Source organism: Theropithecus gelada, chromosome 7a, assembly GCF_003255815.1.
Source record: "Theropithecus gelada isolate Dixy chromosome 7a, Tgel_1.0, whole genome shotgun sequence".
NCBI lineage: Eukaryota > Metazoa > Chordata > Mammalia > Primates > Cercopithecidae > Theropithecus > Theropithecus gelada.
The window spans coordinates 3,183,095-3,207,139 of record NC_037674.1 but is presented as its reverse complement, the minus strand read 5'-3'; positions in this window follow the sequence as shown (position 1 = coordinate 3,207,139).

Genomic DNA, 24,045 nt, shown 5'->3' with positions numbered 1-24,045 from the left:
GTCCTTCCACATTAAACTTTGCCCCAAATTTTCCATTTTTCAGTTTATTTCTCTTAATTTCCATCTGGAGAATAATAAAAGAATCAAATGGCAACTGTAGAGCTAAAACTATCATAATGAGGCCAGGTGCAGGGGCTGATGCCTGTAATCCCAGAACTTTAGGAGGCCAAGGCCGGTGGATCACCTGAGATTAGGAGTTCGAGACCAGCCTGACCAACATGGTGAAACCCCATCTCTACTAAAAATACAAAAAATTAGCCAGGCATGGTGGCGGGTGTCTATAATCCCACCCACTCGGCCGGCTGAGGCAGGAGAATTGCTTGAAGCTGGGAGGCAGAGGTTGCCGTGAGCCGAGATCACACCATTGCACTCCAGCCCGGATGACAGAGCAAGACTCTGTCTCAAAAAAAAATAATAAATTAAAAATAAATAAATAAAACTATCATAATGAAATGTAAAATTTCTTAGAGGATTTCAACAGAAAATTTAAGCTTCCAGAAGAAAGAATCAATGAATTTGAAAATAGGTCAATTCAGATTATCCAGCCTGGGAAACAGAAATATAAAATAATGAAGAAAAATTAAGAGTCATAAATACCTATGGGACACCATCAAGCATACCAACGTACCCATAAAGGCAGTCCAGGCATGAGAGAGGTGAGAAAAAGGAGGAGAAGGAATGCTTGAGGAAAACAATGCCCAAAACATACCAATTTTGATGGAAGCATTTATGTTCATATCCAAGAATATCAAATTAGATAAACTGAAAGAAATCTACACTTACACATATAATAGGCAAAACTGTTAAAAGACAAATAAAGAATCCTGAAGACAGAGAAAAATGACTCATTACATGCAAGTGGTCTATAATAAGATTAATAGCTAGCTTTCCATAAAAAAATCATAGAGATGAGAATGCCATGATTCTCATGACGTATTCAAAGTGCCAAAAGAAAAAGAATGTCAATCAAAAATTCTATATCCAGCAAAACTATCCTTTATATATGAAGGATAAATTAAAGCAGCTGTAGATTTTAAAAAACTGAGGCCGGGTGGGTGTGGTGCCTCATGCCTGTAATCCTAGCATTTCAGGAGGCTGAGGTGGGAGGATCACTTGAGGTCAGGGGTTTGAGACAAGCCTGGCCAACATGGTGAAACCCCATCTCTACTAAAAGTTAGCTGGGTGTGGTGGCAGGCACCTGTAGTGCCAGCTACTAGGGAGGCTGAGGCAGGAGAATCACTTGAACCTGCAGGGCAGAAGTTGCAGTGACCTGAGATCACACCACTGCACTCCCACCTGGGCAACAGAGCAAGACTCTGTCTCAAAAAAAAACCCCAAAAATCAAAACTGAGAAAGTTCTGTGGTAGTGGACCTGCCCCCTAAGAAACACTAAAGGAAGTGTTGCAGGCTGAAATTAAGTGATATTTATTAGTAACTTGAATCAACATGAGTTTGTAACACTTTACTTTCTGATTTAAAAGACAACTCCATATAGCAATAATTATAAAACTTTGTTGATAAGCTTATAATGTATATAGTTTCCATGATGCACAATTAAAGGAGAAAGGAGCTATATTTAAATGAAGCTTTTGAACACCATTAAAATTAAGTTAGTTTAATATGAATGATATTGTTATTATGTTATTAATCACTCAAAAATAACTCAAAAAATACATAGTAAAACGAACAACAAAGAAATTACAGTTGTACACTAGAAATATGTATTACTGTAATAAGATATTGATGGGCATGTACAGGGACAGAAACCACATAAAGCATGTGGAAAACAAGTAGAAAGATGGCAGATATAAATCTTACCTTATCAGTAACTACATCAAATATAAATGATTAATTAATAGTTCAGGCAAAAGACAGAGACTGGCAGAATAAATAATATTATACAATTCTATTCTGTCTATAAGAGATACAGTTTAGATTTGAAAACCTAATACATTAAAAGTAAAATGATGGACAAAGGAATACGATGCAAGTAGTAGTCAAAATAGAGCTGAAGTGTCTATACCAATATCAAGAAAAATAGTTTTTAAGACAAAATTTGTTACTAATCACAAAGGATAGTGACAAAGTGGTAGTGATCCCACTGGGAAACACAATAATAATAAACACATCTGTACCTAACAACACAAATTTTAAAATACATGAAGCAAACTGACAGAAGGGAGAAATAGACAATTCAGCAATGATTGGAAACTTCAATATCTATCTCACTTTCAATAGTGGATAGAACAAATAGGCTGAATATTAAGGAACTAGAACATTTTAACAACACTGTGATACAAATAAACCTAATTGACCATTAAGTATATAAAGCATTAGGTAGACTATGCAGGAAAAATAAAGAGAAGACTCAAGTCTTAAAATCAAAACCAACCTCACAGAAATAAAAATATTATAAGGGAAACTATAAAAACTATGCCAGGCCTGGCGCGGTGGCTCATGCCTGTAATCCCAGCACTTTGGGAGGCTGAGGTGGGCGGATCATCTGAGGTTGGGAGTTTGAGACCAGCCTGACCAACATGGAGAAACCCTGTCTCTACTAAAAATACAAAATTAGTTGAGTTTGGTGGCACATCCCTATAATTCCAGCTACTCAGGAGACTGAGGCAGGAGAATTGCTTGAACCTGGGAGGCGGAGGTTGTGGTGAGCTGAGATCGTGCCGTTGCACTCCAGCCTGGGCAACAAGAGCAGAACTCCATCTCGAAAACAAAACAAAACAAAACAAAACAAAAAAACTGTGTGCCGACAAATTAGATAACCTGGATAAAATGGACAAAGTCCTATAAGGATGCTAAGTGCTAAAATTGACTCAGGAAGAAATAGAAACTGTAAATAGATCTATTAAAAAGTACAGACATTGAGTTTATAATTTGAAAACTTCTCACAAAGGAAATTCTAGGCCCATGTGGCTTCACTGGCAAATTCTACCAATTATGCAAAAAAGAATACTCATCTTCTACATACTCTTTCAAAAAATAGAATACCCATCCCCCCCAACTCTTTCAAAGTGGGAAGGAACTTACCCACTTAGCCTATAAGGACAATATTACCCCCAGTACTAAAACCAGACAAAGACAGCATAAGAAAACTACAGACTGATATCCACTGTGAATATTGACACAAATTCTGAATAAAATACTAGCAATCCACATCCAGAATATATAAAAAGAATAAGAATGACCATGACCACATGGGAATTTCCCCAGGATAAATGTTGGCTTAACATTAAAAAATCAATCAACTTAATACACCATGTTAATAAAATAAAGAACAAAAATCACATGATAATTTGAATAGACACAGAAAAAACACTGGACAAAATCCAACAGCTTTTCTTAAAAAAACACTCAACAAAGAGGATACAAATTCCTCTTCCAAATAAAGAAGCCTATGGAAAACTCACAAGTAATATCATACTTAATGGTGAAAGACAGAATACTTTTCATATAAGATCATGAACAAAACAAGGATGTTTACTCTCACCATTTCTATTTAACATTGTACTGGAAATTCTAGCCTGGGGAATCAAGCAAGAAAGAGAAATAAAATGCTTTCAGAGTAGACAGAAAGAAGTAAAACTATTTCTATTCTAGATGATATGAAAATGCTAGAAATAATATCTTTTAAAAGCTATTAGAAACTAGTAAACAAGTTCTCCTACTTTGCAGGATACCAGGTCAATATACAACAATCAATTGTATTTCTAGGCATTTTATGACCAATATGAAAATGAAATTAAGAAAAACAATTCTATTCTAATAGAATTAAAAAGATGAAATAATTTAGGATAAATTTAATCAAAGAAGTATACAAGTTCAAGACTTGTACACTGCAAACTAAAAATTGTCATTGAAAGGAATTAAGACAAACTTAAATAGATGAAGAAGCACTCCATGTTCACAGATTGAAAGACTTAACATTGCTAAGACAGCAATATTTCCCAAATTGATTTGTAGGTTTAATGTAGTCTCCATCAAAATCCTAGCTACCTCTTTTGGACAGAAATTGACAAGCTTATCCTAAAGTCATAAGGAAATATAAGAGAGCCAGAAGACCCAAAATAATCTTGAAAAAGAAGAACAAATTTGGAGGACTAACACTTACCAGTTTCAAAATGTTCTACAAAGCTGTGGTAATCAAGACAGCATGGCATTCTCATAAAGACAGACATACGAATCAATGGGACAGAATTGATCATCTAAAAATAAATCTTCATTTTTATGATCAAATGATTTTTAATCATGATGCCAAGAAAATTTAGTGGGTAAAATAAAAGTCTTTTCAACAAATGGTGTTGGGAAAACTGGATGTCCACGGCAAAAAATAAAAGTTTAACCTGTACAACATGCCATATACAAAACCTAATTCAAAATTGATCATAGACATAAAGGTAAGAGCTAAAATTATAACACTGAGAAGAAATAGAGAAGTAAATATTTATGACCTTAAGTTAGGCAGTGATTTTTTAGGTATGACACCAAAAAGCACAAGCAACCAAAGAAACTAAATTGGACTTTCTCAAAATATCATATTTTGTGCTTCCAGGGATACCATCAAGAAAGTGAAAAGACTACCTGCAGAATAGGAGAAAATATTTGAAATGATAAGGGCTTGTGTCAAGAATATATAAAGAACTCTTACAGCTCAACTAATAGACAACCCATATTTTTTAATGCAGGAAAGATTTGTCTATAAATTTTTTCCAAAGAAGATACATGATTACCAATAAACATATTAAATGATTTTCAATGTTATTATTCATTTTTCATCAGGGAAATGCAAATCAAATTTTCAATGAAAAAACTGCCCACTAGGTTGGCTGAAATTTAGAAAGTAAACATTAGTAAGTATTGTCAAGGATGTGGAGGAATTGGAATCCTCATATATTGCTGGCCTGATTTTTAAATGGTGGAGAGAACAGTTTGGCAGTAGCTCAGATGTTAATTATAGAATTTTCGTATGATCCATCAATTCTACTCTCATATATGTACACCAGAAAAATGAAAAATAAAAATGTCCACACAAAACTTGCATATCAATGTAAAAAGCAACATGAATTATAATAGTCAAAAATAGAAACAGCTCAAATATCCATCAAGTGATGAATGGATAAACAAAATGAAGTACAGTCATACAGTGGAATATTATTTGGTATTTAAAAAGGAATGAAGTACTAATACCTGATCTTTCCTCTCTGCCTCTGCCTCCACCCAGATAACAAGAATGACCCCTTCAATGACTATGTGGGTCGTGAAAACTGGAAGAATCTTTCAGTAGTTTCTGTCTGCCAACCAGGAAAATTTTTGATGATTAAGAGCCCCTCTGTCTCCTGAAACAGAAAGGGAATACCATAAGGTGACGAAGCACAAATGAATATTTAAATTAAATGTCCTGCCGCTTTGTGGTTGAGTTGAAGGTGACCAAATCCAACAGGCTGCATGGTGGCCTCACTAGGATGTTGTTCTGACCTCCTCCTCTATCGCTTTCTCGGCTGAGGCTGTCTGATCTGGGAGGAGAAACAGAGCAGACAGAGCCTAGACTTTTGTGAGACTAAGAGATTCCACTCTACAGTCTTTTTGTAGTTTCCTGGACCTCTCTTGAATCCCAAGTTTCCTTAGACTCCCTGTTATTCCTTGCAGTTCTCTTCTTGGCTGTAGTCTCCTATGATGCATCTGTCCTCTTTGCAGACACAGCCAAAAGAAAGGCCTATGTAGTCCCTTACCCTCAGGGCTGTTTTTGATGTGTATCCTCTCCCAGCTGGGTGGTGCTTTCTTGTTTCCTTCCAGATCTGGTTTTCTCTTCCAGGAAACAGTCTTTTTGCTTGTTCCTGGGCGTGGTTTATTTCATGCTGAATCCTTAATTGGCAAAATCTGAGGATACCACTCTCATTGACTTTACCGCAATTCATGCTCTCTGGAGTGCTGAGATGTGGCTACTCTGGCTTCCCTGGCCTTGGCAACTGGCTCTTCCTTGTTGACTGGGCTCTACGTAAAATTCTGGACCTTCGCGCCACCCTGGTGACAAATTACTTTCCAGGAGCTCAGGAGATATGGAAATGTGGTGTTCATCCCCACTAGAGTTTATGGACAGATTCACTCTCACTGAGTGACTTATTGATGGCAAACAGAAAGAGACATTTTCTTGGGGAAGCTGAGTGGAAAAGAGGAGTCTATTAAAAGGATGCTCGGCTAGAGACCAGGCTTGTGACTCTACCCAGGAACAAAAAAATCATCCTTGCTGTCTGTCTTGCATCTCTTTTCTTTCTGATTCATTCTTTTTTTCTATCTGGAGATTAATGCCTGTTTTTTGATCTTCCCAAGGAGGTGGAAGATGATCTACTGGAGAAAAGGGACTCTCTCTGACCCAATTCTTAGGGTAGACTTTCCGAGTTGCTGAAGTTTGGTCAATGCCCATCCTATGTGTGGACTGGGCTGTCTGAAGACTACTCCTGCACATGTAGGGCCATTTGAGGCAGTGGAAATTTGTGAACGGGGTCAACTCTCATTAAATTGTTTTTATTGGAGTGTGCCAGTGTTTAAAAGAGAACACAGGACTTCCATTTTTCACTTCAGTGCAAAAGGAGCTTTGAAGCTGTCACTGTATCCTAATAACAATTCAAAAAACTGACAAACTGAAAAATCAACAGTTCTTAGAGCTATCAGAAAAGTGAGGACACAGGGTAAGCTGCTGTCCCCAAAACTGGAGAGACAGACATGTGGACACAATGAATCTGCTCTAAACAGCAGAAACTCTAGAGCAGAAACTTCCATCGGCACCAGTGCCAACGTGGGAAAAGCTGAACTGTAACTGACAAATTGCCAGAGGTTGAGTGTGGAAAAGATGGAGTTAAAAATTCCAGGAAGACCCAGGTATACAAGGGCTCTTACACTTCTATGAGGTATAACTACGGGCACTCTCCCAGATTCTCAAAGCAAAGATCAGAGAAAAATTCCCTTATGCCTCTCTCAGGGGGAGGAGAAAAGCAACTACTTTGAAATATGCCAGAGCATCCTTCTTATTACAAGGCCTACCCTCAGGAGAAACTATTTTATCAGAGCCTAAATGCTGGGTTTTTGTCAGAACCTAACCTACCCAGGGGAAGGGGAAATACCTAACTCCAGTTACCTGTAACCATCCTGTCCTACCTAAGAGATTGGGGGCAACTGAGAAGCTCCTATGAAGTTCACAGTCCACTTCAGGAAACTAGCAAAAGAAGAACAAATTAAGTCCACAGTAAGCAGAAGATAAGAAATAACAAAATTACAGTAGAAATCAATAAAATTGGAAACAAAATCAGTAGAGAAAATCGACAAAATTATAAGCTGGTTCTTTGAAAAGATCAATAAAATTGATAAGCCTCTGTAGCTAGGCTAAGAAAAAAATAAACAAACTACTGGATTAACCAATGGGCCAAAGACCTTAACAGATACTTTACCAAAGAAGATATACAGATGTCAATTAAGCATATGAAAAGACGCTCCACAAGATGCCATCAGGGAAATGCAGATTAAAAAACAATGAGATATCACTACATACATTAGAATGGCCGAATTCCACAGCTCCGACAACATCAAATGCTAGTGAGGATGAGGAACAACAGGGACTCTCATTCATGATTGCTGACAATGCAAAATGGTACAGCCACTTTGGAAGACAGTTTGGCCATTCCTTTAAAAACTAAACATACCCTTACCAGCAGTTGTGCTCTTTGACGTTCATCCAAAGGAGATGAAAACTTACGTCCACACAAAAACCCGCAGCTTCATTCATAATTGCCAACACTTGGAAGCAACCAAGATGTCCTTCAATAGGTGAATGGATAAATGAACCGTGGGACATTCATACAGTGGAATATTATTTAGCACTAAAAATAAATGAGCTATCAACCTATGAAAAGATATGCAGGAAACTTAAACGCACATTGCTAAGTGAAAGAAGCCAATTCGAAAGCCTTTATATGTATGATTCCAAGTATGTGACATTCTGGAAAAGGATAAACTATGGAGATGGTGAGAAGATCAGTTAATGCTAGGGATTTGGGGGAGAGAGATGAATAGGTAGAGCACAGAGGATTTTCAGGGCAATGAAACTATTCTATCTGATATTATAATGGTAGATATGTGTCATTATACACCTATCAAAACCCATATTAAACACCAAGAGTGAATCTTAATGCAAACTATGGACTTTGGGTGATGATGTGTCAATACCATTTCAACAGTAGTAACAAATGTACCATCTTGGTGGGGAATGTTGGTAGTTGGGGAGTCTGTACATGTGTGGGGACAGAGGGTATATAGGAACTCTCTGTACGTTCTGCTTCACTTTACTGTGAACCTAAAACTGTTCCAAAAATAAAGTGTATTAATATGAGAAACCATAAATAAAGGAAAATGAAATACACACACACACAGAGGGTGAACACACCCACTTGTGTGACGTCCTCTTAGTTTCTTTAGTATGCCCTCTACAGAGATTACCTGGCATGCTTTCAGTCTGCCACTCACAGCCTTTACAACCTGGAGAATATGGTAGTAAGGTGCTAACAACTACATAGCCATATCACCCTCCCATCAATTATTTAGTCAACAGGTATTTGTTGAGCATCTAATATGTGCCAGCAGTGCCTGGAGGCTGTGGGGTGGAAAAGGAGTCAGCACTCTTTACAGTCCCTTGCCCACAAGGATGCGATCATCTATAATATGGTTTGGATGTTCTTTACAATCTCATGTTGAAATGTGATTCCCAATGTAGTAGGTGGGGCCAGGTGGGAAGTGATGGCATCATGGGGGCAAATCCCTCTTGAACGGTTTAATACCATCCTCCTGGTGATAAGTGAGTTATTGCTTAGTTAGTTCATGCACAATCTGGTTGTTTAAAAGAGTCTGAGGGGACCTGCCTCTTCTCTCTCTCTTGCTCCCGCTCTTGCCATGTGATGCGCCTGCTCCCTTTTCCCTTCTGCCACAAATGGAAGCTTCCTGAGGCCCTCATCAGAATCAGATGCTGGCATCACTCTTCCTGTGCGTCCTGCAGAACTGTGAGCCAGTTAAACCTCTTCTCTTTCTAAATGACCCAGCCATTAGGCATTCCTCTGTAGGAACACAAACAGACTGACACAATCCACTTGGGAAAGAGAATGTCACCCTGCAGCTAGTGGTGAATATGATGATATTACATATTGCTACGGTTGACTGGGGACCAGGATAATAGTTGGTGAGCTAATTATTTGGCACAGGTGATAAGAGTATGAAGATTCGGTGCAGGAGGAAAGACTCATTTGAGCTGGAAAACCCTGAGAAAATTGGCAAGAGCGGGAACAGCTTCACGTAGGCTCCCACAGCTGGTCAGCTCTGCTGACACCATCTTGAAATTCTTACTAGTTTTGGAACAAAGATCCTCATATTTTTATTTTGCACTGGACTCCCCAGATTAAGACCCCTCCTCTCCAGGAAGGAAACGCTTGTATGGGTCATGTCTGATTTAGAAATCATAATTGCTACCACTTACTGTGCATTTGCAAGTACCAGGAAGGATCTTAGGTGCTAAGACCTTATCTCCTCTAACCCACACAAAGGAGAGGAAAACCGAGTTTCAGACAGGTCACCTGAACTCACCCAGTTGGTGGGGCAGGCAAGATTCAAACCCAAGCTCTTTTCTTTTATTTCTGATTCATTCTTTCCAGATTTTTATATCAGTTATTTACATTCATGGTTCATACTTTGAAATGATTCTTAATTAATTAATTAACTTTTTGAGGCAGGGTCTCACTCTGTGGCCCAGGCTAGAGTACAGTGGTGCAATCTTGGCCGGGCGCGGTGGCTCAAGCCTGTAATCCCAGCACTTTGGGAGGCCGAGACGGGCGGATCACAAGGTCAGGAGATCGAGACCATCCTGGCTAACAGGGTGAAACCCCGTCTCTACTAAAAAATACAAAAAACTAGCCGGGCGCAGTGGCGGGCGCCTGTAGTCCCAGCTACTCGGGAGGCTGAGGCAGGAGAATGGCGTGAACCCGGGAGGCGGAGCTTGCAGTGAGCTGAGATCCGGCCACTGCACTCCAGCCTGGGCGGCAGAGCGAGACTCCGTCTCAAAAAAAAAAAAAAAAAAAAAAAAAAAAAATTATGTTCTCTATTAGACTTTTCTCTACTCTATACATTTAAGTGTAATCCCAAATGGGGAGAGAACCACTGCTTTTTAATATAGGTGCTTTCTCAATTTGAAAACTAGAATGGAAGTCATGTTCAGAAGTGTAAAGAATTCTAAGAATGAGGTGGGGGTTAAACGATTGTTAGCAACCAAGAGGTTCCATTATTTTTTCCTTCAAGCATGTTGGTATGTGGAAAACGGAAAGCATATGAAACCACTCACTTAAATGAGTTAAACCCAACATATTAGAGCAATTATTAGTCCTCTTTCATCTTTCTAATAGCAACAAGACACAAAGCAATTGTTGGTTATAATTTATAATCAGGAGCATGTCATTAGTGGGCTATTAATTGATTGTATTACCAGTGCTTGCGTAGATGGGTTCTGTTGTTGTTTGAGTTTCATGTTAATTCAATAGGAGTGGTAACTTGGTTTTTGGTGAGGACAGAAAGATTTTACATCTCATTTCACTGATTCTGTTTTCTTCTGAACATTGAACTTCTATGTGCTTATTTAAAAAACTATGTGGCTACTGCCATCTGTTGGATGGAATGTGAGTCCTGCTCAGACACGTGGCCCTTTAAAGCCCAGTGTCTGTCCCTTCTAACTTCACCACGTGTCTCCTCAAGGTAAGGCTCTGCCTTTGATCTACCTGCATGCATCCCAGCTTCCAGCCCCAGAATTGAGTTCATTTTGGGAACGTTTTCTGTGGTGGTGGGGCACTTTCTCTTCAGACATGTAAATGCTTTTTACTGAAGAGTGTGAGGTTGGTTAGCTTTCCAGTAAGACTTACAGCGTAAGGAGGCATGTCGAGGCGGGGACGGATGTGGCTGGGAGCATGTTTAGGAACAAGTATATTTTTAGCATGAGGTATAGAATCTACATTGGACTAACAGGCAGAGGAATCAAAGTTCAGCTGTAAATTGTGGTGCATATTGAGGCCAGTGATTTTATGTCTCTGAGCTGGCATTTCCTCAGCTGTAAGACAAGAGGACAGGGCTAGGACTGAGAAAATCTTATGAGCTCAAGACCCACACGGCTCCGTCTCTCCAAGAAGTCATATTCAAAGAACAGCAGACCTAACAGCAAATACGAATTTAAGAAGAAACGCCAGTCTGATTTAACTGAAAAGCACAGAGAAGAACCAATCTACAGATCACGGGAAACCCATTTGACCTGACTCCCTTTTCCCCCACTGCTTGGTTCTTATTTTTCTACTTTTCTTGGGCTGTGATTGTCAGCATCCTCCCTCCTCACCCCTCCTACTCTTTCTCTGCGGAGGGACTGCTTTCTCTCTCCACTCATGTTCAGCTTTTTTCTTAGTCCTCCCCTCCTCCTCTAGCCCTCAGTCTCAGCTTCCTCTGTCCTTTGGCTGATTCTGCATCACAAAATTCCAAGAACCAGTCTTGGAGAAACTACCTGTTCTCTGAGATGGGAAACAGGTGAAGAAGCTGAACCAGGCAGAACACACTTCGTATTGGTCCAGGAGAAACACACACACACACACACACACACACACACACACACACAGAGCCAAGCCCTTCTGACAGCAAGAGCCTTCAATGCTGTGACTGATACGACTACAATGCCTATAGCTGAATTCACTGGTTAGGGGGTGCATGATGGAATTTTGTCCCTTGAATTGGGGATGTTTAAAGATCCAGGCTATTTCACTCCTTCCTCTTGCCTTGCTAAAGAATGACCGGGGTCATTATTGAACTCAGTTCTCATTTGCTTTCTTAAAATTTGATGTCTGCAAAACCTGGAGTTTATTTACTTCTCCCTTTCCTCCTTTCTTCATTTAGTCCATCATGCCATTTGTTAATACCAGATTAGAGAAGGGGAGCATGTCAAGGAATTCCTCTGTGATTTCTTCTCTGAGGGTGAAGTCTTGGTTGAGTCTTCAGCGGACATGGTCAGGATGGATCCTGGGAGCGGGGCTGGGGCTCTGCGGTGTGTGTGTTCTCCAGGGCAGTTATCCTGCTGGGGCTGGGCCAGCCCTCCTGCCCCAGCAGCCCCCATCTCTCTCTGCCCCACCCTGTCTCCTAGGTGAGGTGTGCCGGGATTGCTGTGTGGGGAGGGAGTATGGCCAGCCTGCCTGGGCTCAAACCTTCAAGGAAATGAAAAATAATTTCTCCTTACAAGAGGTTAGAGGAACCTCCCCAGGCTCGTCTGCTGCTAGTTCTGTCAGTGGAGAGGCAGTTGAGAAGGCCCCAGGAGGCTGGGAGGAAAGGAAGTGTGCCCAGGCCCACCTAGGGGGAGGTCTACAGGAGAAAGGCCCTCTTTGTCATTGCTGCAGGGCAACAGCGAGTTTTGCAGTTGGTGATAATGATTCATTTCCTCAGTTGAGGTTTGGGAGGATTATAGCTGGAATTTGAAAAGTCGTTTCTATATCTGGCAACGAAGGCACTCTGAGTGATCACCATGTACTGTGTGGTGTTTTGCCATCATTGGTAATATCACTGTGGTAGGCAGCTCGGGCTGCTGTAACAGAACACTGTAGACTGGGGGGCTCACAAACAGCAGACATCCACTTCCCACAGTTCTGGAGGCTGGAAGGCCACGCCTGGGGGCCAGCTGGCTTGGGTTCCGGTGAGGACCCTCTTCCCGCTGCAGGTGGTTGCCTTCTCATTGCATCCTCACGAGGCAGGAAGACAGTCAGAGAGCTCTCTGAGTCTCTGTCACAGGAGCACTCATCCCATTCGTGAGATCTGCACCCTGATGACTTAATCACCTCCCCAAAGGCCCACCTTCTAAAACCATCAGGTGGCGGATTAGGATTTGAACATATGAATTTCGTGGGAATGCAAACATTCAGTCAATAGCCATCACCAACAACACTGAAATGTAAATTGGAGGTGTCATATGAAAAAAGAAATGATCTAAATGAAGTTCCATGCTGTCATAATGGAGTTCTGCAGCCACCAATGTATGTCCTCTGGTTGAGTGTACAGGCGGTGTATGTATATGTGTAAGTGTATATATATCTTGTGATTGTTCTGAGCATTCATGACTTAAAGTACCTAATCAGCAATGAGCAGTGTTCACACTCCCGGCTGAGTAGAGCTAGCGTGTTTCTAAACACTGGCTGGTTGTGGAGGCAGAATGTTATCAGGATGCCCTGATAGATCAACAATGTCCTCTCCTGCTTTGCTTCAGGAAGGGGTGAACATTTGTTTACGGGTCTGACAGCATAAAAAGTGAACCTGCCGAGAATGGAGTCCAAGCACTCAAAGTCACTTCGCCTTCACTGGTGCTGAAGGATCCCTGTGGCTCATGGTCCACAGGCCAGAGAACTTATTGCTAGTGCAAATGCTGACCCAGTTCCTTCCACTGCGATGGACAGCTCCAGTTCCCAACTCAGCCCAGAGGAGCACAGCACTTTTGTTTCTAGTATCTTCTAGTATAGAGGAGCTGTTGTTGAGGATAGGTCCGTGGAGGTGATCACCTCCCTTAGCTCCTGCACAGTAAGTGGATGCTGAGGCAGTCTTGAACACCAGAGCATAAGGCACTGGGATGTGTCCCCAGGGCTGTGCTGCCCTTGAGTGGCTTCCTGGTCTGTAAAGTTGCATGGTGGGTAGGAAGAGACAGAGGTCTGGCGCCTGGCAGCACACCGTGACTGGGTGGACCTGACTCTCCTGGCACCTTGGGGGTGCAGAGCCACCACTTCATTCTCACGGAGCTACACTATTATGCGGTATCTTTGAAGGACATAGGAGACAATCTGAAGCATTCAGGAACCCCAATGCCTTGAAAACACTATCATGGGATGAATTATAATGTAACATACTAATAATATTTAAAAGGCAAAAGGAGGTAAGGTTTTAAGAGATTCACTATGAACTTTGACTTCAAGTCTATGGAATCCTGTTTTAGCTCATACCTCATTGTAGATTTTTTTAAAACTGCAGTTCATTATGGTTTTTTCTATTAAAATTGCCTATAAGTTGACTGTGAGTTTATCAGAAGTCCGTCTTTTCCCATTTTGACAAGGTCTAGTGACAACTGGTAAGAACTTAGAAGTATAGTCAGCACCAGCTACGTTCAACTAACTACAGGTGGGATAACTCTGCATTGCTGTTGGTTGATACAGAAGCTGAGACATGAGTGATATTCACTGCATAACTGGCAATGCTGGCACTAACGGGACCCTTCCCACAGGTCATGCCCTCTGTTGAGTGCACTGTGTAGAGGATCACATTTATTCCCTAGTACAACTCATGGGACAGGGATTATCATCCTTATATTTACGGAGGAAATTGAGACTCAAGAGAGGCTCAGGTAGCAGAACCAGGCTTGGATCCAGAGACTCTGACCCCAAAGCCGTGACTTATGGTGGGGAGCTCTGCTTCTTCCCAGAGGTTCTAGTGAGCAGCCTGGGGTGTGATTTCCTCCTATGGCGACTGAGAGCTCCTACTTTATGGCATCAAATCAGGGAGGGACTCCAGCTTGATCTGGCAGCTGCAGCTGTAGACATTATCCCTGCCCTTGTGAAACATAAAGACTTGTTAGTCTAATGGTAGAGATACGACATTAGTGTAACGTAATAGATACTTACTAATCAGTTGCTGTTACTCCAAACACAACATTGCTTTATTATACTCTATGTAGTCGCTTTTTCTGTATGTCTATAAATCAAATACATTTTCCTGCATCCTGAGAGGTAACAGCCTAGATAAATACTTTATTTATTTAAAATCTGTCCACCTGTTCATCCGTCCAACACATATTTGGTGATTTTGATTAAATTCCAGGTGCCTTTGCTAAGAATGGAAGGACATACAAAGATGTGAAAATCCAGGCACAGCCTCTTCCTGCAAGGTGGCTCAGTCTAGCAGGGGGAGACCTCTGTGTAAAGAACTCTGACGTAAGTGCGGTGGAAGCGTAAGGGTTTAGCAGAGAATGTGCTCTCACTGCGGGGCGGTCACAGAAGTATTGATGAGTGAGCAGGACTTGGAAAGGGCAGATGGGTTGGTAGAAAGGACACTGCAGATGAGCAAAGGGACACTCCTGGGGAGTCTTGAGTGTGGGCGGGGGGGACTTAGGGATGTTCGTGGAGGGGAAGAGCTGGGCAAGGCTGAAGAGTAGGGCAGGGCAGGGCATGGAGGGCTCGGCCCCTGGCTTGGCGGCTGGGACTGAATTCAGTAGGCAGTGGGGTCATTGAAGCTTTGAGAGCTGGGGAAAGCTATGACATGGGTTTGGTGGGAAACGCATGTTACTTAAAGTCAGGCAGATCCTGGTTGGAGTCCTGGCTCCAACTTTTCAGCTGTGTCTGCTTGGTCTGTTGCTCTCAGCCTGAGTTCCCACGTCCGTCACCTGAAGGAAACGGGCCTGCTTTGCGGTCTCGTTTAGAGGTCTTGTCAATCGTATGTGTAGAGTGTGCCCATGGGGCCTGGCCAGGGAGTCCTCCGAGGCACCTGAGGCTGAACCAGGGGTGGCCGTAGAAATGATATGAAAAGAGGGACAGGTCTCAGAGACAAGGAAGAATGACTAGAACTCGGAACCTGACAGGAGGTGTCCTTGTCCGGTGAGGGGGCTGCAGAGTGAGATGTGACCATTCTGGGCTGCCTTCCCCGCAGTTCCCGGCCCAGGCATGTAGTCGCTGTGGGGTCCTGAGCCTGGGACAGCCCTTCTTTGGAGTCAGGCTTTTCTTTGGGCTATTCCTTTCAAGCGACAGCAGAACCTAGTAGTCTCTGTTTTCATACAAGGTTCTGACACCTGATGCCAGATTTACAACCTGAGGTGGCCAAAGATTTTTGGCTTTTCCTGGGGCTTAAATCAATGGTGTTGCTTGGCTTTCTCCCATGCAGCCAGGTTGGCCAACAAAACCACCCATTGTTCTGCCTTGAATGGAAGGCATGCTGCTGCGTGGCTCTTGATATTTACCTTATCCCGGAGCTGAGCTTCGTCTCTGTGGCGTGCAGGTGGAGCAGGCCCGGGAAAGACAGTCCTCTGGCACGCTTTCCACGTTTGGATGGCAGCCCCAGCTTCAGCTTCAAACACTGTTATCCCTGATGGCATTGTTTACAAACATGCTGGAAAAACAGAATTAGGGAACAAAATTATCTCCTGATTGCTGAACTGTGATGAGATTGACGCTTTTAAGCACTTCCCCTAGGGAAGCCAGGCAGGAATCTTCCAAGGGGAAAATGTATCATACGGGAAGACTATTAAAAGTTAAAACTGGGCTAATGAAACCGATACAGGGAGAATCGTTTTAATCATCAATGCACTGTCTTAATTAAATTGCATGATTCCCCAGAATAACACATCCATCATCATTGAGTATGCGGACATGACCTGATTCTGGGGTCTCACAAGGGGCCTTTGGGTGTCTCTGAGAGGACAGTGATGAAAGACTCAATGAAATTCGTGCTTCTGAACCCTGAATCCACTTCAAGGTGCCGTGTCAGTGCTGTGCGTGTTCACCAGCAGATGTCACTGTTTACATATAAAATGCAAACAGCCCCCAAAGTTGTTTTTTTGTTTTGTTTTTTTTTTTTTTACCCACCTTTATTCTAAAGCAAGACAAGCTTGTCCATGTTTTTTCATAAAGCCTTATTTATCATGTGGTCATTTTTGTTCTGGGAAATAATGATACTGTTTATCTCTTTAAATAGCTATACATGTAAAGGGAACTGGTTTATGAGAGACACTCATTTCACATACTAAGCTATCTAATCACATCTCACTTAAAAGATAATTGTTGAATACTTACAATTTGCCCGAAACCAGCTTTCCATGACGAAAGGTGTCCAAAAACAGCTAAAGAGCTGTGCTTCTTTAGGTGTCTTAAAACCTCTTTTGAGAGATGACAAATAATAAAGCAGCTTAGAATGTTGGAAGTTAAGTTCTAAAACTAAAAATGAGTGTCATATTGTTTCAGGGAGATAAAGGCCTGTGGGGGCTGGAGCAGATGGAAGGCTTTAGAGAAGGAAGCCCCGAGATAACGAGGGTGAATTCATCTGGTTGGGAGCGGAAAGGTACTGTGGGTTTTTGGGGGTTTTTTTGTTTTGCTTTTTATGTTTTGGGGTTCTTTTGCTGAGAGAATAAAGGGCAATTATGTTTGGAGGATCTATTTGATGGACTCATGAAAAGCAAAATGGAGGGGGCTGATGTTATGACAAAATCCAGCTGTGAGAACAGGAACTCCTGCACTGGTAACTAGAAATAAATTGATTGGGAGGCATAAGGAAGGAAGACAAGACCGCCGTGCCAGCTTATTGACAGGTATAGTCACTATGTCTTTTTGTCTTCTCAGTCCAAAATCAAGATACAGGCATTGACACATGGTCAGCCACTAAAACAGAAGGTTTGAAAGCAGGGCTGTTTGCAGAAACTCCAGGACATATGGATGCTGCATATATGCAGAGGAGAGAGTGACTTGAATCTCATGAACCTGTGGGGTAACAATGGTGCTGCCACTGAGGGAAATGGAAAACCTGGGCAGGAAGGTTGGCTTGCACAGAAAGATGTTTCTAGTCTGATCCATATTGTTGAAGCTGATTGTGGGCCACGGCATGATTGGCAAGGCTGGAAGCTATTCAGGAGCCACTGACCTAGAAGTGGAAACGACGATAGGGAGGCGAGAGAGAAGGGCCAGGGTGTAGCCGTCACGGTTTGTGTCTTAAGAAGCCAGCTCATTTTATTAAATTGCATACATCAGTCAGTAACATCCAGGAAAGAAGAGAACTGGAAACCTCCGCCTGGTGTGGTGTACTCTTAAGCATGCAAGTTTCCGCTGACTCTGCACCCTCTCTGCCTTCACAACGTGGGAATTCGTGACCGGACCCTTCAGCCTGCACGCCTCCACCTATCCTAGGGTTTCATCATCGTTACTCGGGACTCTCAGACATCTGTCCATCAATCAATCAGCTGCCCATCATACTTGCTCACCCCTTCCAGTCTCTGGGAAAGCAACCTGTTATCCAATGTGGAAGGTCTTGTTCTTGATAAGGTTCACTTTTCGAATTCTATGAGGGAGGGAGGGAAACGTGGCTGGAAGTTCAAAGCAGCCACAGCCATTTCCAAAACACATTCTCCTTCATTTTCCACTGACTCACTGTCGGATCTTGACAAACTCCTAACTAGAGCTGTGCCTTAGTTTGCTCAACTGTAGAATGGAAAAAAATGACCCATTCTATATTCAGATTGTGTGTCTGTCTGATGCATGTCAAGCCCAGTGGGGGCACACCCTTAGTAATGAGACATGTTAGCACCAATTATGTGCTTTTCACATTGGGCAGGTGTCAGGAGAGGCCTGGGGTCATAGGACCAGACTGCAAACAACACAATCCCAGAATAAATCCTACTAATTTGGCATAATTGATGAAAATGAAGATCAGATATTCGACCAGAGATGAGAAATTCATGGGCATGAATGCTGCAGCTCTGATTACTTTGCATATGAATGTGTGGTAAGAGGCAACATTTCTTTTGTTTAAAACCCTGTGCACTTAATTCACATTCAGAGAAAGGTTGTGGAATCATTCAGGCTCGTTGCAAACAAGGAACCAGGATGCCAACAAGGCCAAAGTTGTTGTGAGAATGTTGAGCTGTTAATCATAAAATAGCAAAACAGGGTGATTTTATTTATAGCAAACTGTCGCTACGCAGATAATAAAGACCCCTTTCAGAGCTTGCATTTGTATATATATATTTCTTTTTTTTTTTCCCCCCACAGAAAAGTGCAGGCTTGTGCAATGATTTTTCAGATGAAATGAAAGCAGGATGAGGATGTCAGCCCTGAGTACTTGTGACTTTTAGACCAAAGTCCTTGGCATCAGCCAGCATTGCAGGTTGGAGCAGGTGAGGTTCAGCAACCCTGTGAAGGGAGGCTAGGTTACTACTGGCGCCCTTTAAAAGCAGACTGAGTGCATAAACTCTCACTAGACTGGAAGTGAGTGAGCAGCCCCGGGAAAGCCCCGATGAGCTATTGTGCCTTCCTCGGCTTCCCCACCTTCTGTTGTGCTAGGAAGGGCTGGGGAGCCTGTCTGTGGCAGTCGGACATCCCTTCCCTGGCCCCTCTAGAGATGGATGCTACCTCCTTTTAGGAAGTGTGTGGGAGGGGGCCAATTTGCAAAGGTTCGCTTGTGCTCAGTCCCTGCTAGGATGATCAAGCTCTTTTCAAAACTCAGGGATTGGGCTTTTGCGGTTTCTGCATAGAACAGGCACTTAAATATCTGTGGAATTCATGAACGACTTCATGCATGCATTTGGTCCTGTATTCTGGTCCAAATAGAAGATACAGTAGGTAGACAAATACCACCTCCTACGGTAGGTAGACAAATACCACCTCCCCCCACAAAGACGTTTCTGTCCCAATCCCTGGAACCTGTGCATGCTACTTGATTTGGAAAAAGGGTCTTCACAGATGTGATTAAGTCAAGGGTCTTGAGATGGGGAGATCATGCTGCATTATCTGGTAGACCCTAAAGGCAATCGCATGTATCCCTATAAGAAAGAAACAGATATTTAACTACCTACAGAAGAGAAGGTGATGTAAAGGTAGAGGCAGAGTGCTACAGACTGAATGTTTGTGCCCCCCTACCCCCCCCAACACACACAAGTTCATATATTGAAACCTAACCCTGATGTGATGGTTTTAGGAGGTGGGGCTTTTGGGAAGTGGGAAGTGATTAGGTTATGAGGGCAGGGTCCTCATGAATGGGACGAGTGCCTTTTTCAAGAGGCCCCAGAGAGCTTGCCCCTTCCACCGTGTGAGGATGACCATCTACGAACCAGGAAACAGGCCCTCACCAGAGACTGAATCTACTGGCATTTTTGATCTAAGATTTCCCAGCCTCCAGAACTGTGAGAAATAAATTTCTGTTGTTTATTAGCTACTCAGTCTGTGGTATTTTCTTACAGCAGCCCAAACGCACTAAGACACAGAGATTTGCAAAGGTTCAGCCTTTGCAAATCGTGGTGCACCCAAGAGCCACAATTGCCAAAGCTGCCAGCCGCTGGAAGAGCCAAGGCCTGGATTCTCCCCTCTGGAGGGAGTATGGCCCGTGGACACCTTGGTTTCAGCCCAGCGAAGTTGATTGTATACTTCTGGCCTCCAGAACTTTGAAGAATAGATTTTGGTGTTGTAAGGCACCAATGTGTGGTAGTTTGTAGAGCAACCACAGGAAACAAATACAGAAAACAACCATCTCCTCCTGAACCAAACTCCGAATAACCAAATTCCACTTTGAACTAACCAAATTCAAATTTCAGAATAAGGAGCAGAAGACATTTTTGTCCCACACAGGTATTACTGGGGCAATGTTATGAAGGTGGTGGGAATTTTTTAAAATAGTTTTTAAAATTATGAAAGTACGAGACCATCCCGGCTAACACAGTGAAACCCCGTCTTACTAAAAAATACAAAAAACTAGCCAGGCGAGGTGGCGGGCGCCTGTAGTCCCAGCTACTCGGGAGGCTGAGCCAGGAGAATGGCGTGAACAAGGGAGGCGGAGCTTGCAGTGAGCCGAGATCTCACCACTGCACTCCAGCCTGGGCGACAGAGTGAGACTCCGTCTCAAAAAACAAAAAAAAAATTATGAAAGTAAAACACAGTCATGGCAGAACAAAGAAGCCAAAGAGTATATGGCAAAGTCTAAAATTCAGTGCACCCTCCACTCCTGATTCCCAAAGGTCAGTCCTCTGTTTCTGTGTACTCTTCTTTCAATTATGATGAATACAAATATACTTATAGCTCCTTATTTTTATACAAAATGAATCATTTATTCACACCACACAGTTCATGTTTTGTTCACTTAAAAGTGTATTTTGGGAGATCTTTCTATATTTGTATATAGGTAATTCCTCATTATTTTTCAACAATTGTATGGACATATCATAATTTAATCAGTCTAAACTGATTGCTTATCAAGGAAAATGAGATATACTTTTCCTTTGACAAGGACACTATGCCTTTAAACTGCACTTATAAGATGATAAAATACTTTTATTTCCCTAAGTCACGGCAAACTACTGTCATTGCTCTTAAAAGGCAGCATGATTCATGAGGAGGTTTGGGTTCTGCCCAGGAACCCTAAGACAGTGGGAGAAGTCTGGGATCTTCTCAGTGGTAATATTCATCTGTGTCAAATGCAAACTATTGGGCACAGCCCAGGACCAGAGAAGGCTCTGAAACACACTGGCTGAACGAAGAAATCAAACAACACACTGCTATTGTGTTTATCTGGGCCCTTACTCGAGGTCTCAGTGCTAGTAAGTGGCTGATCCAGGACGTTGACCCTGGCCAGCTGACACCCAAGACCGTCCACACTCTTAGCTAATCAAGGCAAATACTTTGGCTATCCATGGCTGCATTGCAAGCTACTCCCAAACTCAGCAGCTTAATACAACAGCAATCATTTATTTGCTCATGATTCTGCCATTTGGGCAGTGCTTGGTGAAAACCACTCATCTTCACTCCAGCTAGTATCTGCCTGCACTGGAATGTCCAAGAAGGATCATTTTACTCACGAACCTGGTTTCTGCTGGGTGGCTGGTACACAGGGGCTGATCCGGCATTTCAGTCTCCATGTGGCCTCCCTGTGAGACCAACATGGGCTTTCTTACAGGATGGTGGTCTTAGGTATTGGCCTTCTTACATAGCAACTGACTTCTCCCGGAGCATACAAGCAGAAGCTGCATTATTTCTTACTTTCCAAACCTGGAAATTGAAGGACATCACTTCTGCTGCCTTGATTGGTGAAAGCAATCACAAGGTCAGGTCCGATTCAAGGGGAGAGGAAACAAACACCTCTGCCTCTTGTGGAGGGAGGGTCGAGGCCATTGCGAACGAGCCTGGGGGATGGGAGATATCGTTGTGGAAATCTTTGGAAACACACTCCACTACCGACAATTAAACATGCACATTAGAAAGCGATTGTAGGAGAAGAAAGAAGAGTCGCCAAGGGGATGGAGTTTGTAAGACTCTGACAGATGACTTCCAGCTTGCAGGATGAAAGCCAGAGATCATGGAGGACCTGCTTGGATTGGCATTGCTGGGTAGGTAGAAGCAGACATTTGCATGTGAGAAGAAAGTAGCTTCAGGAGCACAGTGTAAGCAAAGGCCCAAGGTGGGAGGGTGGGGTGTGTGTGTGTGTGTGTGTGTGTGTGTGTGTGTTTTCACCAAAAGATCTAGCAAGAAGAGGGTTGAAGAGCTGTGGGGTGATCTATTTCTAAATGAAAGATCGTACGTAGTGCAGAGGTGGCTGGTGCTACTGGCTTTCTTTGGTTCCTAGGGTACTGCAAATAGGGTGGAGATGAAGACAAGTTCTCACCCTCTGGCTACACTGGCATGTGGTACCAGCCTTCTCTTGGAGGACGGTTGCCAGACAGAGGTATGTGGGCACCTACGCAGTGCCACGGACCTCAAGATGAGAGTGGAGTGGGCCATTCTCACTGCTTCCACCCTGGAGCTGAGCCCCCTCCTGAGCCCTTGTTGCCGCGCCTGTGAGGCGGGCACAGCTGCGAATGGCAGCCGCGAGGTAATTGTGGGAAGAGTATGCTAATCAGCAGATGCCTGCGATTAACTTGCCTTTCCTGTTGCCTGTCAAACCCAAGCTGCCTTTGTTGGAAAAGATAATTAAATTGGAATCAGATGTCTGCAGTACATATTTTATTCAGAGCCTTAGATGACAATAGAGGAAGTTGACTTGCAGTCCACCTTCAGATTCCCACCTTTGTCCACGCTCAGGGCCTGAGCTTGGCGTCTATTCTGTGAGCTTCTTGTTGAACAATCAAGGGGCACCACTGGGTGCTTATTAGCTTATTTATTAATGCTAGTATGTTGTCAAAATGCATCTTTGTTCCTGTGAGAGTGGATGAAACCTGTCTCGGAAAGTGTGGAATCCAGATCGACTGGGTACTCTAGCCAGCGTCGTCCCTGTGCGCTCCCCTCAGGCACCCCGTTTGCCTCCTGTGTGATCCGAGGGGTCCAAGGGCTCTGCTCCCCTCCCTCACTGAGGCTGTCCCCACGTGCCATCATGGTGCTCGAGCTCAGGGCCTGCACATGCTTTTCTGCCTCTTGTGGACGGCTCTGCCTTGCTCTGGCAGGTGACAGTCATGACGGTGACTTTGGCTCAGTGAATGCCCAGGAAGCTCATTAGATTTCTTTTCTTCGTGTGATGCATTAGCTCTGATACATTTTATAGGATGGGAAAATGAAGAGTGCTTAGGGGGCGAGTGGTTCTTTCTTTTGAGTACAAATGGTAGTTTTCCTTAAGGACTTTATATGAGGAAAAGATTTGTAAGGAGAAACCTCTGCCCCCACACTTGCTCACCTCCAGGTGCAGTTGGAAGCCATGCTCCATTAAGTGGAGCAAGTTTTGACCAGAGCCTGAGTAGGGAAGATCTCTGTGTGCCTTTTTTTCCATCTTAGAGGCATCCGATTGTAACACAAGCTGGAAGGTTTTTATGGGGTGATTTCTTCTTCCTTGAACGTGGTTCACTCTTCAATATCGAGCTCTGTGCGATCTCTTGAAATAATTAAAATAGAGTGGATGGTTAGGTGATATTGCTGCCTGCTAACCTTCTGAATGAGGACCTGGCGTTCAGAAACTAGCTCAAATGTGTCACTCTTGGTATTTTTTCGTTGAAATTCACCAACACTGTCTGAGTCCACCCTTCACATTTAATGTATTAAGACCCTATACATTGTAAGACACAATGAGTTATTGGATTAGAAATTGGGAACACATCACTTTGACTTGTAAGGACTCATGTCATACCCCAAATGGATGAGTTGACTCTCAGGGATTGTAATTAATGGGCTTCACCCATGGTACCTGCTAATGGACAAAGGGTCATTCAGCACAGACAATAACTTTGTCCCAAGTATGTGTTTTATAAGGTAGTGGCTGAACGTCAAGTCAGAGGTAGGA